General features: G+C 36.3%; 1 protein-coding gene across 10 annotated transcripts in view; it reads left to right on the top strand.

Annotated features, from left to right (window-relative positions):
* Cyrib (CYFIP related Rac1 interactor B) overlaps positions 1-15,999 on the top strand; it is a 124,906-nt gene that overhangs the window by 71,382 nt on the left and 37,525 nt on the right. For all 10 annotated transcript variants that reach the window (XM_039078775.2, NM_001126267.2, XM_039078773.2 and 7 more), the window contains one exon: positions 14,088-14,126. The gene's annotated coding sequence lies outside the window, so the exon portion shown is untranslated. The remainder of the gene's footprint in view (positions 1-14,087; positions 14,127-15,999) is intronic.

The raw sequence follows: 15,999 nt of genomic DNA, 5'->3' as shown, positions 1-15,999 counted from the left end.
TTTCATCTCTATGTTTAAGCTAGAGGTTGCAGAGGTTGCAGCTGAATATCTTCTATCACTCTCTACCTTACCTTTGAGAATCTTTCATTGTCCTGGAACTTGTCAGACTGGCTGACCATCAAATTTTAGGGATCTGTCTCTCTAGGATTGGTATCATGGGCACATATTACAAAGGTTAATTTTATATGTGGGTGTTGGGGCTCTAAACTCAGGTCCTCAGACTTAAATAGCAAGCACTTCAGTAACTGAGCCATCTGGATGCCCTTTTCCTGATAATGATAATTTTTCCTACCATATTTTAATAGTCAGTAACAATAGTCTCCTCTTGTCTACCTTTTTTTAGGACTGAAGATTGAATCTAGGAACCCACACTGCTACCAACCAGTCCACCACTAAGCTGTGTTCCTAGCTCCCTTTTGTTTTTTTGTTTTTGTTTTTTGTTTTTTCTTTTTTTACTTTTTATTTTGAAAGAGATGCCTAGATAGTACTTGAACTCATGATCTTCCTGCTATAGGCTCACAAGTAGCTGGGAATATAAACTTGACACCATGCCAGGCAATAACTTTCTTCTTGTCAAACCGTGTGATCATGTTTATTAAAACAATATAGAAAACTAAAACCACCATGTTGATAGTCACCGGGTGAACATCTTCCCAATCATCTGTACAGACATACTCAAGACATGTGAATACACACATTCTTCACATTCCACACAGGGCACATTTGCCCACACTTGATCTTCTGGGGTTTTGACTTTTTCTTTTTTGTGAATACACTTACTGACCGCTTTAAAAGAGATCTGATTGTTTTTCTTAGACACCCTTGTAATTCTTTGAGATATTGACTTATGAGATTAATTACTGGGTGTATCTTTTGTTGGTAGTGAAAGTAGGTTTTCTTATTTTACTTTTGGGAAGATGACTTTAAAACAAATGTTCAAATGTGTATTGTATGAATAAAATGAATAACATCCTGTGTGAAGCTTGAACAAAACAAATCCCCAAGTCCAGTTTCAAACATAGGTTTTTAAACATCTGCTCTGAGTTTAGTACTGTATCATCTTTTTTAATGCATTTGGTGACAAGAAGTATCGATAGGGCCAAAGGGTCTATAAATGTTTGTTATCATGAGAACAACTTCAATTTGCTCAGTTTAACATGTGAATAAAGGAAAAAAAGCCTTCGATGTTTGGCCTTTTATGAGTTAATCCCATAGCCCTGATATAGCTTAAGATAAGGTCAGAAACAGGGACTTTGGATAGTCTGGGGAGGTCAAATCCTGCTATCAGAAACTCTCCTGCTGTTTGAATTTTTCTTACATAGTATTTCGTATGATGAATATGTAACTTAAAAATCATATTCAGTGCTGTAAACATTATTAAAAGGATGTAGAAACAGTACTTACTATCATAAAAGGTAATTTACTCTCGTAAATGGAAGCTTTTAGAAGTTTTGGGACCTGAAGAATGACAAGACTGGGTAGGTTAAAAACTACAATAACATTGACTTGCTAGAAATTTGAATTTTGAAAAGATATATTTAAATTAATTAGGAAACTTGTATAATAAAATTATGTAAGTGAAATATTTTTGTACTTAATTAATTTTTGTTGCAGCTCAAACCCACCCAAAGCCTTATCCACAATGGACAAGAGTTATATACCCAGCTTTGTATGTTGTTTTAAAGTTGAAACTAAGTTTTTCCATGACAAACTTGTACAAAGCAAAGTCTTAACAGTAGCTACTTTTGTGGGATTACTTTCCTTTTTTTTGGTGGCAGGGTCTGTGTGGCCTGAAACGCACTGTTTAGACCAGGCTGCTTCACATGCAGAAAGATCCACTGCTCTCTTGTGTGAGTGCTGGGGTCAAAAGTGTGGGCTCCACATCTAGTTCCAGATTACACATGAAACGTGTTGCATAAGAAGATATGAAAGTGAAATTCTTGTTTTGGATTTAGCCAACAGATGACCCTTACTCAGGTGAATTGTAAAACACCTTGCAAGCCTTGGCTTAGTTGGTTTAGTGACAGCAATGTGAAGAATGAGGCCTGAGTTTAACACACATGTCAACACCTTGATGTCGAGCATCTCTAACTCTAGTGCTGGTGAGGCAAAGACAGGCCAGTCTCAGGAGCTGATTGGCCAGCCAACCTACCTGATTTAATGAACTGCGGATTCACTGAGAAATTCTATCTCAAGAAATAAAGTGTAGACATGTTAAGATGGCTCAGAGGCTAAAGGCTCTTGGCCTCCAAATTTTGACCATCTGAATTTAATCTCCAGAACCCAGTTCCAGATAATGAAAAGAGAGAACTGACTCCCCCCCCCCCCCAAGATGTCCTCCACCTCCACACATACTCTGTGGAGTGGGTACACACGTACCATAAATATAATATATAATAACATTAAAAAAAAAAAGACTTAAAAATGTGGTGAGGTGTTAAGGGAGCTAATATATATATGCATGCATCCATCCATATAATTTTTAAAGAGAACCAGAAATGGATTTTAGGACTTATGATACTTGTCCTACTTGTTGATAGGAAATATATCCTGAATGTTGGAGATTAGGAATACTTTTGAAGAATAAAAATAATTTCATTAATGCATATGAGAAAGCATATAAATTAAATTAGGGGATTAAAGAAATGAACCGAGATGGAAAGTCTTTCATTATTGTCTTCTGGGTAAGTTGGAATTGTGGAATAAAAGGAACAATTTTATTATAGAGAGAGCACTTTGTAAAAAAAAAAATAATAATAATAACAACAACCACCACCACCACCAACAACAACAACAACACTGGCAGGCTGATCTTTGAGATCCAGGCCAGATTGGTCTATATAGCAAGTTCCAGGGCCAGCCAGGGCAACATAGTGAAACCCTGTCTCAAAAGAAGAAAACAAACAGGAAAAACTTACCAGCTGTTCTTAGGTTCTGACTTTGTTAAAATATGTGTCTGTTTTCTCTGTACCTGGAAAGTTTTAAACTTTTTTTTTTTTTTTGATATTTTAAAAATGTTGTGTTGGGGGGCTGGGGATTTAGCTCAGTGGTAGAGCGCCTACCTAGGAAGCGCAAGGCCCTGGGTTCGGTCCCCAGCTCCGGAAAAAAAAGAACCAAAAAAAAAAAAAAATGTTGTGTTGGGGGCATGTGTTCCTCCAGTGTTGTGGTTATTTAATTTTCAAATAGTTGCAGGTCATGAGGAGCGGGCTTGTTTGTTACAGCTCTTACTTAAAAATGTATCTTCTTCAGTCTGTCTCTCCTCAAAAGTCTTTCTCTCTGATAATACTTTCAGAGCCTGTGAATATTTGTTTACTAAAAACTTGGACCCAGATGCTTAGCCATAGGAGAGGGCAGGTGGCACTCTAAAAATGACTGTTAATGTTTATCTGAATAGAAGCTATTGATTATCATTAAATTATGTAACTCACATTTTAACACTAGTTTCAGGTTTTAGTACAAAAAAAAAATAAGTAAATAATCCATTAGTCAACATTGGCAATTATTTCCTAATTAGCTTGACTGTATATAGTTGACTGTGGGCTTGAAAATACTTTGTCTGAAAAAAGATTAGGAAGTGGTTGGTTAACTTAATAATAAATGGATAATTTATAATACTGTATAGATATTGATGGATTAAGGGTAAGAGAGACGCTTAGCACTTAATGAGCACAGGCTGCTCATCTAGAGGACCCAAGCTTTGTTCCCAGCACCCACATAGTACACAACTGTTACTAACTTTGGTTCCAGAGGACCCAATGTCTTCTACAAGCTTCTCTCTGTACCAGGCACACACTTGGTGCACAAATGTATGTGTAGGAAAAACACTTCTACATATACAATAAAATAATTTTTAAAAAATTTAAAAATGATGGAATGTTAATAATTGATCTTTACTTTGTCCACTTAGCATAATCACCACTTTCCTCCATATTTCCCTTCTTACTATATGAATTTTTGAGATACAGTTTCATCGTGAATGCTTGGCTTTGAACTGAATCATCCTGCCTCAGCCTCCTTCCAGTTAGTATTACAGGCTATACTCCTGGCCTGATATAGTGCATAGCTATATTTGAATGTGTCTCCTGCCTTGATTTACAATTTCAGCTTAGTCAAAATATGAAATCAGGGTGCTTACTTCTTAGCAAGTAAAAACAAAAGAGGGCAAATAGAAGACTCAGGCACAGAAAATGAGATGATAGAGTTGGAGAAGTTGGAGGAATTAGTGTGGTTTTGTGTTTTTCAGTGATATTGAGAAACCTCCGTTGTTTTTTGAATTCTTTGTTGCCCTAGATTAGCATACCTGTTTCTTTACGAATTAAGTTTCATTTCATCAAGTACCCCTTTGTTATAATCAAATGAATGGTGTTTAAAATGCCTGTTTTAGCAGGGAATATTTTTCTTTTTCTTTTTTTATTGTTCTTTTCCAATACAAAACTTTTTTTAAAAAGTTATTTTACTAAATTTGAAGCATATGAAAATGTCTAGAAGTTGTTAGTGCCTATGTTTTTTTTTTTTTTTAACACAAGGCAAACTCAGAAATCTTTGCTTCTTAGCTTTCTCTGACACTCTTTAGACACGATTAAATTACTTCTCATCTCTCTCCCCATACAGTTTAAACCACAGAGCTCTATCGTGGCATTTTATTTAATTACAGTGTTTTGTAGCAATCTTTTTACATGTCATTTCATAGACCATGAACATCTTGAGGGCAGGCTTTCTTTAACTCAGCAATTTTTGACTCTGCCTTGCATCTGGTGTATTGGAGAACCCATATTGACTTTGTTGAATTTTGAGCACTTTGTGTTTTAGATTATGTGACAAGGCATTTTATTTTGTTGCTATTTATATATATATACCTGAGTCCATTTTGTCTGTTCTTATCCTAGATTACCTGTAGACTAATTTTAAATCATCTGTAAAATATCTGTTGAGACATGACATTTTAAACATTAAAAAAAAAACATTACTTCGATTGCTATCAAGACCTGCAGTAATAAATTATGTATTTCTGCAAAGTGATTGTGGCAATTGAGTTATTTTGGCAGTTTGGGAAAACCAGCACCTATACAGCCATTGTGGACACTTGGACTATTTCAATTTAAGGTTTTTTTTATTACATTAATTTATAATAGAAATTGCATGTTTGTCCAAATTTTGTCAGTTATCTTTTACGTATATGTTATCTCATTTTTCTACACAAATCTTTTTAGCAGAACGATCAGTCTTTGTGGCCTTAAGCATAGATAAGCCACACTTCTTCATCTTTTCTATCATGTTTGCTTAGTCACTCATTCAGCATATATGTATACATACTGGAGTCTGCAGAGTATCAGACATTGTGCTTTAGGAAATGCAGTAACAATAAATGGATTCTGATTTCAACATCATCAGAAAGAACAGAACATTTTCATGAGTGATGTAACAAACTCAGTCTATATTTGGAATATGTTCTTGACTTTAATACTGTCTTGTTTTCTAACTTTGTTATAACTGTAGTTTGTTCCATTAGTCTAGTTGTCTTAGTCATAAATTCTATTCCTGTGAAGAGACACCATGACCACAGCAATTCTTAAAAAGGAAAACATTTAATTGGGGCTTGATTGCAGTTTAGAGGTTTAGTTCATTGTCATCATGGTGGGAAGCACAACCTAATGCAGGCATACATGGTGATGGAGTTGAAAGTTCTATATTTGGATCTGCAGTCAGTAGGAAGAGATAGAGATGGGAAGGAAAAATATATTTAAAAAACAAAAACAAAAACAAAAATTGGGCCTGACTTGAGCACTTGAAGCCCCAAAGTCTATCCCTGGTGACACACTTTCTCTAGCACATCTATTCCAACAAGGCCATACTCTCTAATCCCTATCAAGTAATGCCACTTTCTAATGACCAAGCATTCAAATCTGAACCTATGGGGGCCGTTCCTATCCAAACTACCGAACAAGTGTTGGTAGATTATTATGAACATATACATACATGTGTGTGTGTGTGTGTGTGTGTGTGTGTGTGTGTGTGTGTGTGTGTGTGTGTATTTCAACAGTAACTCTTTTGGGGTAAAAATTTTTTTTGGAGGGAGCATTTTTGACCTGTGTATTTCTGGAACTTCCAGCATCTGCAAAAAAGTAAATGTTTAATCAGTATTGTTATTCATAGCACTAATTCATTTAATTCTTGCATAGTGCTACAAGAAAGCTATTAATTCCATTTTCCATATTAGAAAACCTATGTTTCAGAACTGTGTGGTCCTGTGTTGCAGGTAGCAGTTGTCAGAACTAAAATTTAGATTGCATTAGGGCTGGGGTTCATGGGTGTAGGGCTTGCCTGGCATTTTTGAGTCCTAGAGTTTTAACCCCAGTACTATAAAGAATTCAGACTGGGATCTAGGTGATTTCAAAGTTTAGGTCAAACATTTTCCACCTTTATATCAATGCTGTTACCCTTTGTTATAAGTATATATTGAATAGAGTACAAAAATATTGAAGATAAAAAGGCTCTTCTGTCATTTGAGGCCTATGAATTCCTGCTGGCAACAGGACTTCTGAAGGCAACTATGTCTAGAAGGTTGTAGTATAAAGCCAGTATTGCTTAAATAAGGGGTGTCTGAAGCGGTACACACAGCTTTTTCCAACGAAACAAGAATAATCCTGGGACCTGTAGCTCATGGAGACAGGGGCATAAATGGTGCCCAGTTCTCAAGCATCCTTTCTCTTTCCATGGGACACAATCCATGTGATGCTGTACCCTGCAAGAATTTAAATTAATAGAGAGTAAACCAATTAAAGTAGATTTGTGCTCTTTTGAAAAACAAATTTAGATAATTTTCATGAATTTGTCTTTCTTCAATAATGTGACTGTTGTGCTTTGAATGTAAAATGCCTTCCACAGACTGAACACTGATCCCAGGCTAGTGGTGTTCTTTGAAGAGGTTATGGAATTTCCAGGAGGTGGGGCCAGATTGGTGGAGGTGGGTCACTGCGGGGTTGAGAATTGAGGGTCATCAACTCAGGCTTGTCATCCGAGTTCTGGCTACCGTGAACTCCAATGCCGAAGACAAGCCACGTCTGCCACCATGCACTTCCTGCCATTCAGAGTTTCACCATTTAAAACTGAGGGACAATAAAAAAATTCCTATGTTTAGTTGCTTCTGTCAGGTATTGTGTCATGATGAAGAGTCAGTGTGTTTTCACTTAGTACTTGGGGTTTGCCTACTCAAGTAAAGAGCACTGACAAGAAAAATAGATGCAAGAATAACCATACAGCTGGGTGAGGCTGCTTGGGAATTGCAGAGATTTCAGTTCTCTGGTGGTTGGAGTTCAAGGGCAAGGCCTACTGGAAATGGAAGTAGCTTTAGGTTGAACTTTTAAGGACAAAAAAGGAAGGTGCTGCTTTCCATGAGGAGGAGATGAATTTTCAGACTTGCAGTAGCTTCAACTATTAGAGATAGATGGTCATATCAGTCTCTAGAATGAGGTCTTCTAGAACCAGAGGTTCTTAGCCTCCCTAATACTGGAACCCTTTAATATAGTTCCTCATGTTGTAGTGGCCCCCACCATAAAATTACTTTTGTTGCTATTCATAACTATAATTTTGCTACTCTAATGAATTGTAACATAAATATTGGTGTTTTCCAATGAACTTAGGCAACCTCTGTGGAAGGGTGACAGACTATAAGCACTAGTATACATTATAATCACTTTAGCTTGAAAAGTGGGAATTCTTAGAAACAACTCAGAATTTAATTGTTTGTGGCAAGACTAAGAATTGTTATTTTATGCAGATTTAGATGTATTTAGTTCCTGAATCACTTGTTTAATTAACGAACATTAGGCAGCATATGAAACACAGAATTTACTGAGCTCTTCTATCAGTAACCACTCCATGATACTGTCACTGCAGTCAAACTAATGGGGCAGATCTATTACCCATTAAAAATTGATCCTGCCTCTTCAAAATCCATCTGCCCTGTCAAGGCTCTACAACCACTCTATTTAACTTTTGTTGCTGTGATAAAATAATACAACCAAAACCAACTTGTAGAAGAAAGAGTCCATAATAGTCGCAGCAGATGACCGGAGCAGGAAGCTGGTGACCACATTTTGTCTGCATACCAGGAAAACAGGGAGTTTAACTACAAATGGGGTGAGGCTATAAACACTCAAAGCTGAGCATAAAATTGTCAAAAGATGTGCAGTGTTTTTAGTTAATACAATGACACAGTTTATATGATTGATGACAGTTTACAATCACAGTTGGATGCTATTTGATATTGTCATGTGTGTCTGTATTATGCTACATGAGTGCAGGAGCCTAAAGAGGATAGAGGAGAATGTTGAGTTTTCTGGAACTGCTCTTACAGGCAGCCTGATGTGGGTGCTTGGAACTAAACTCCTATGGAAGAGCAATTAAGTTCTCTTAACCATGGAACTGTCTAATGTCAGATTTCTTTATTCATTTTAACGGTTGTAAATATGTCAAAAACCAAAGATACTGTTTCTATTTGTATTATGCATATCTAGAACTTTTTAAAAACTGGTTCATTTTGAAAATCAACTTTATTCTACCAAAATTTAGCAGGGATTTTCATATACTAGATAGTAATCCTTCCGTGGGTATGTGTGTTGTATTTTATAGCTCAGTGATTTACTATTTGGTTTCTTTAAAATGTTAAACAGTTCTTGTTTGTTTGTTTTGAGACAGTCTCACTTTGTATTCCAGACTGTTTTAAACTCAATCTTTTTGCTGTGGGCTCTAGCTGTGGGCCACTACATTAGTTCTTGATAATTAGTTTGATCAAATTTGTTAGTGTTTTCACTGATAGGGTGAGCACTTTGCTTGTATCTACTTTGGGACCATAAAGAAGTATTCTGAATTTCATTCCAAAAGTTGAGATTTCCCCGTGGGATTAAATCTCATGGAAATTTATTTTTATTTATGATATAGTATAGGCACTTTTTTTCTTACGTGAATAACCAAAAAAAAAAAAAAAAATCTGTTCAGCAGTCTCCTTTCTTCAGGGATCTACATGTGTGAGCACCATGCTTCCAGCCTATTTTATGTGTGAGTGTGTGCTTGTTCCTAGGGTGTATATTCTGTTTTTCAATATTGTATTTTCTTTGTGTTGCTAGTTTGTCTTCATACCAGTACCATGATGTCTACTATAGATTATTTTGTATCCTGAAACTATTTGGTCAAGCTGACATACTTGATTTGTTGGATATTTTGATTGCTCTTGAATTTTTTGATATAAATTTCAGAATTTAAGTTCAAAAAAATCATTTTGCAATTTTGGTTAAAAATGTCTTTAGGCTGGGCAGTGGTGGCACAAACCTAATTCCATCCAGCACTCAGGAGGCAGAAGCAGAGGCAGGCATGGATCTATGAGTTCAAGGCCAGCCTAGTCTACAGAGTTCCAGCACAGCCAGGGCTGCCCAACCCTGTCTCAAAAAACAAAATCAACCAAACAAAAGTCTTTAGTATTTATGTGAATTTGGGAGACTCTATTAATATATGTCATTTGCTATCATGATTGCCTCTTTAGGTTATAGACATGGCCTCATTGTCTATGACCTTTTCCATGATGTTTTATCTCTGTGCAGATAACTGCTCAGCTTTTGTTACATCGATTTCTTGTTCCAATTTTAATACAAATTTGTGGGATTTGGTTCTCTATCACTTGGGTCCCAGAGATTAAATCCAAGTAGTCTCTTAAGGTACCATTTTTATCTTTCCCCTTTCCATTCCACATAGAGAAAATGTGTTCTTTGTCTGAGTCTAGCTTATTTTGCTTAACATTCCAAATTGATTTTCATGCAAATATCATACTTTTATTTTTCTCTATTCCATTCTAGTACTAAATGCATGTTCCTTTCTCCCTTCATCCTTACCTGGGATGTTGTGTTTGTTGTCTTTTTATTTTTTAATTAACCAGTCTATGGGGAATGGGTGGGGTAGTTTAAATTTAAATTTGCATTTCCCTGATGGCCAGATGGCCAAGGATATTCAACACTTTAAAAACTTCAACACTTCCTAATTCTCAAAATAGTTTTAGTTTGCATTTTCTGACAGCTAAGAGCATTGAACATTTTTTCCAAACATATATTAGTCATTTGTGTTTCTTTTTAGAGCTATACTAGTTCATTAGCCATTTATTGATGGAATTGTTCCTCCCTCCCCCTTTTTGAGACAAGATCTCCTGTAACCCAGGCCCCCCTCAAACGCTATATGAAGTCTAGAGTTTGTGGTTATCCTGCCTCCACCTTCTGAGAGTGCCGAGATTACAGATTTGCACCACTACACTGGGTTTATTCAGTAGTGGGGATTCAACTCATGGCCTTGCATATGTGCCAGGTGTGCTGGCTAGTTTATGTCAACTCAACAGCTAGGGTCATTGGAGAAGAGAGAACCTTAATTGAGAAAAAGCCTGTAGTCAAGCCCGAGGGGCATTTTCTTAATCTGTGATTGATGGGGGAGGGTCCAGCCTTTTTAGTAGCCCTGGGTTCTGTAAGGAAGCGTGCTGAACACGCCTGAGGAGCAAGCCAATGAGCAACAACTCTCCATGGCCTCTCTATCAGCTTCTTTCTCTAAGTGTCTGACTTGTTTGAGTTTCTAACCTGACTTCCTCCACCGATGAACTACAATGTAGAAATCAAGCCAAATAAACCCTTTCTTTCCCCAACTTGAAATTGATCATGGTGTTTCACTGCAGTAATAGAAAACCCTAAGACACCAGACAAGCACTCATGGAACTTAGATTAGCTACATGCCCAGCTTTCCATGAGATTATTCTAATACTGCTTATGAAAGAAATCTTTCATTGTATTATAAATCACAATACCTTCCTCCTCTAGAATATTCTTGAACTTCTATTTCCTTTTCCAACTTTTCTAATACCTATCAGTTCTTCAAAGTTCACCTTAGACAAGGCATCAGAAAGTCTCTCTACAACCTCCTAATTCCCATGCCTTACCTCTAGCTATAAATCTACACTCTTATCTTAATTTTGCCAGAGCACTGTTTAGAGCAATTTCTCAGAATACATTTTTACCTTATATTTTAACTTTCATAGTAAATTATGTTCTGATTCTAGGGAGCACAATCTTCATCACTGTGTTTCTTGTCTCTGTTTTGGTTTAAGCACATTATAAACTTTGATTGTTTTTAGTGGCTATATATTAAAATATATAGAATCTTTTCTACTTTCCCCCTTTCTCCAACATTACAACCTATAGGAGTCCTCATCTATTTTGTATAAAAATTTTTTATAGGTTAGTATCTTAGTTACTTTTCTATTGCTGTGTTGAAACACCATGACTAAGGCAACTTATAAAGGAAGACATTTAATTTGGGGCTCAAAGTTCTAGAAGGTAGTACAGTCCAGGACTTTCATGGTGGGGAGAAAGGTGGCAGGCAGACTTAGCTTTGTAGCCATATCTAAGAGTTTACATCTGATCCACAAGCATGAGTGAAGGAGAGCAGGAAGGAAAGAGGACCACACTGAGAATGGTGTGAGCTTTTGAAACCTCAAAACCCACCCTCAGTGACACACCTTCAACAAGGCCACACCTCCTATTCCAAGTAGTTTTACCAACTAGGGTTGTTCTCATTCAAACCACTCCAGTTAATTTGACTCTTCTCTCTGTAGAAGTATAGAATATTTTATAGTATTTATTGTCAGACTTTTTGAACCTCGTCAGTAGCCCATTAATCAATCTTGAATGCTCCTTTCTGATTGTAAGATGATTTTGAAAGTTATTTCCCTATATGCCAAGGGAACCATGAACAAACTCAGTTCAGTTAGGTATTATCTTGTACCTAGGTTATGTAGCTATTTATTGAATACTAACTGCATAGCTCTAATACAGTGACCAAATGCTCTCAAGTCACAACTCTATATCTTAACTTTTGCTGGAGGCAACAGAAATGATTTTTAATACTTGGTTTGTAGATACTAAGTGGTACTTGGATTGCTCAAGTATTGCCTAGCATTATTTATGACTTGATGTTTTGTTCCAAAAGTAAATATAATTGCTGGTGGTTTATCGGGTATTGGTTTATTAAGAGCTTGACAGTATGACTTTAAATTTCCTCATGGTTTTATGCATGTGGTTCTGGTTTGTCTCTGTGGTTTATTAAAGTGGCTAGCCAAGAAGCCACTTATTTCTGGGTAGCTGCAATAGTTGTTAGGGAAAGTAGCATGTTTTTGCAAGAAAAATTAAAAAGCTGTTCATTCCATTAGTATTAATAACATTGATCCAAGAAGCTTTCTTGTGGATAACCACAGTGATGTTAGACTTTGATCACCAATGGCTCACATATGCAGCTGGTAGTGAGTGATTTAGAATTAATACTGTAATACATTTTAGATAGTGGGAAGTTCTAAGACAGGTTTCAAATCAATGGATTAATAGCTAAAGATAGTTTGCAGAGTATTTTGTTTGTCTTACTATTGGATAAAACATAAAAATGTGTGCTTGCCCTAGTTAGCACTTCTACTTAAAGTAGTCACAGCTCTGTATTTGCTGACTTTTGTGACTTATGTAGAATCTCAGAAGTTTGTAGATTTAATACAACTAATGGGATAAGGCTTTTAGAGTAGGACATGGAGTGCAGAGAAAGAAGTGGAAAGGAACCCATGACTTTAGTTGTCACTTGAGATAGAGGTTGCTTCAAATAGATCAAATGTGAGTAGTAAAAATAGAGAGTTCAGTTTGGGACATGTAAAGTGTGACTGTCCCTTGGAGCCCCTTCTCTTTCCCACCCCAGCCCTTTAAAGCAAAAAACAAAAAACTGATCTGGAAGACTTGGATGAATGGACTTTCTTTGCTATTTTTGCTTCCATCTGTTGACTCATTTTTAAAAAAATCAGACATATCAGCATGTAGGGGACAATGTTAAGCATAATATCATTTGCCATCTGGGAATACAATGCCACATGTCTTCAAGATGCTACTATCCAGCAATACTACATGGAAATTGTGTTTCTTAAATCCAGGGCTCCCAAGTTATAAAACAAACTATCAGGGAAAGAATTTTTCACACAAAAGTCAGCAGCTATATTAGTCAGATAATTTTATACATGAACTAAGCAGTTACAATGATTAACAGGTGTTCTTAGTTGCAAAAGTATAATACAGTCATTTTGAAGTGGTAAAACCTACTTGAAAGCACCTTATGGCTTACTTTGGTTTTGCCAAATCTGCCAGTAGCAAATGATGGGCTGTTAGCTTGGAATGTGTGTTTTAACACCTCAAATAAGACTGGCATTGAAGACTTTCTCACCCAGGTGAGCTTCAACTATGGTAAGAAGTACAAATAGGTCCCTTTGGCCCCTGTGATAAAGATACAGAGAAATTTCCAGTGGTCTCTCTCTTGTTAACCTTTTTCATACTCTGATGAGAATTGAGTTATGTTCTTGGAATACTGAATGTCTTGAATGCTAAACCCTTACTGTTGGATTGTTTATTTATGTTCATATAGTCGGCCCTTCATATACAGTGGTTGGATTCATCTAAGGAAATAGACGTGTTGCAACATTTCATGAATGTATGGTGTGGCGTGTATATGTAATATATGTACTTTTTTTTGTGTAGGTGGTTGTGTGTGTGCGTGTGTAGAGGCTAGAAATCAAAGTTAGGTATTTTTCGCAATCACTCTTCACCAGAGGTGGGGGGTGGTGCTAGGGAGAGAGAGGAAGGGAGGGAGGGAGGGAGGGAGACAGAGAGAGAGAGAGAGAGAGAGAGAGAGAGAGAGAGAGAGAGAGAGAGAGAGAGAGAATATGAATGAGAATGGTGTGTGTGTGTGTGTGTGTGTGTGTGTGTGTGTGTGTGTGTGTGTGTGTGTGATGTGTGATGTGTGATGTGTGTCTGTCTTTAACTGTTAACTGAACCTGAAGCAGTTTGGGTAGGCTGGCAGGCCAGTGAGGTAGGAGGAATCTTGTTCCTTTCTCCTGATTCGGGGATGATAAGTCATAAACCACTATGCTGGGCTCTATATGTGGTACCGAGGAACTTGGGTACTTACAGTTGTAATGACTTATTGAAAGTATAATGATGTTTTAGACTCTTCTTCCCTTTCTTTTCTTTAAACAGATAGAAGGACGAGGACAGAATCACCAGCACTGGCTGAAGGTAAATATGTCTTTGGGGGTAATGATTGTTGAGACACAAGTGAAATATAAACCTACATTATTATTAAGAAAATGTCATTTAGGGAAAAGATCTTTTTATATACTGAAGTCAATAGAAAACTTACTAAAAGTATATTTAGATAATGTATAATTTCTATCTTAGAACTTTTACGGACAGCTCTTCAAATAGGAGAGGTATATGTCTTCTTTTGGATTCCTTTCTCTGTTTTTTCTCTATAACCAGTAGAATTGATCAATAAAACTTCAAGATATAAGTTTAGTAGTATAAAAAGTGAGAGGGTGACAATTGGTTATCCATCCATTGGGAATAAGATAGATATTTTTATACATTATCTTAAAGAAGAATTCTATCTTGTTACTAGTTTTAGTCCTTTAAGGAAAATATCTGAAGGTTTCAGTGAGCTGGCACAGGAGGTGAAAGCACTTGCCCTGAGTCTGAAGCTGAGTCGGAGTTCCAGAACCTAAATGGGAGAAGCAGGGGACTAGTTTTGACAAGGTGTCCTCTGACTTCCAGGTACACACTCAAACATGCATATGTGCAGGTACCTATACATATTAAATAGCAAACCTTAGAAGTAATGAATACTAAGCAAACATTTGGCATTAAAGGGTCTTGAGTACATAAATATTTGTAGTCCTTTGATTATTTTGCCAATATTTTATTTTCAAAAATTTATAGATATTTTAAAAATTCTAGTTTTATAGATGTACTTTGTGGTTTTCAAGTTAAAAATCTGTTGTAAAAAATCTTATTTTTATCTTAAGAATTTAAGGTATTTTAAAATCTCTAATATTTAAATGTTTAATATTTACAATATTTAAGATAAATATTTTATCTTAAAATTTTGTCCTCTTCTAAGTTAGAAAGGAAAACATTTATAGAGTGGATATGACAGTCCTCATGATGACCCCTCAGAATTGTCATTATTTTCCCCATCTCTGTCACCAGGTTGGCATATTAAAGGCATCTTTGGTAATCTCTACAAGCCTCTGACCTCTGTCCAACAGGACTGGTTCTTAACCATGATCGTGTTAGGAACTCAGCTAAATTGAAATACTGTCACAAATATGTAGATTGATGGTAGGCTAATCTGTCTGTCCTTTCTCCAGAGTATAAGCTTTAGAACAGCAGTTTTCAACCTACGGGTTGCGTGTGACCCCTTTCACAGGGTTGCCTAAATCCATTGAAAAACACGTATTTACAGTTGGATACGTAACAGCATAATTACAGTTATGAAGTAACAATGAAAATAATTTTATGATTGGGGTCACTACAATAGGAGGAAGTAAATTCAAGGGTTACAGCATTAGGAAGGTTGAGAACCACTGCTTTAGAATAACTGCTAACTACTGTTAACTATTGAATGCATATAATTGTAATGAAAATATTTGTAATTTTAATTAGTAACAAGTTCATGGAAACTACTTTTGCTATAACTTGTGGACTATAATCTTCATTAAAAGACTTGTTTATTTTTCATGTAGAACTTGGTAAAATGTTTCCTGTTCAGTTTCATAGATATTGCACTCTCTGGATTCCAGAACAATGAGAAACCACATCCTCCTTCCTTTCTCATCCTCCTTCAGTGAGTGTAGTTTTCCTGGTCCTATATAACTGATCTTAAAAAAGAAGAGATGCCTGGTATGGTTGTAAAGACTGTAAACCCAGCATTCTGGAGGCTGAGACAAAAGAGGAGCATTGCAAGTTTATGGCTAGCCTAAGTTACAGATAGAGAGACCTTGTCTTCCTAAAGAGATGGGGTATATGGCCATTCCTTTGACATATCCTATTAGTATAGATTAGAAGTGTGTGAAAAGGCTTTGAAGGCAATTCTATTTGCAGGTTAATAACA

Source organism: Rattus norvegicus, chromosome 7, assembly GCF_036323735.1.
Source record: "Rattus norvegicus strain BN/NHsdMcwi chromosome 7, GRCr8, whole genome shotgun sequence".
In the NCBI taxonomy this organism is placed as follows: domain Eukaryota; kingdom Metazoa; phylum Chordata; class Mammalia; order Rodentia; family Muridae; genus Rattus; species Rattus norvegicus.
Note: the sequence above shows the minus strand (reverse complement) of the source record. Positions and strands in the feature narration are given on the sequence as shown.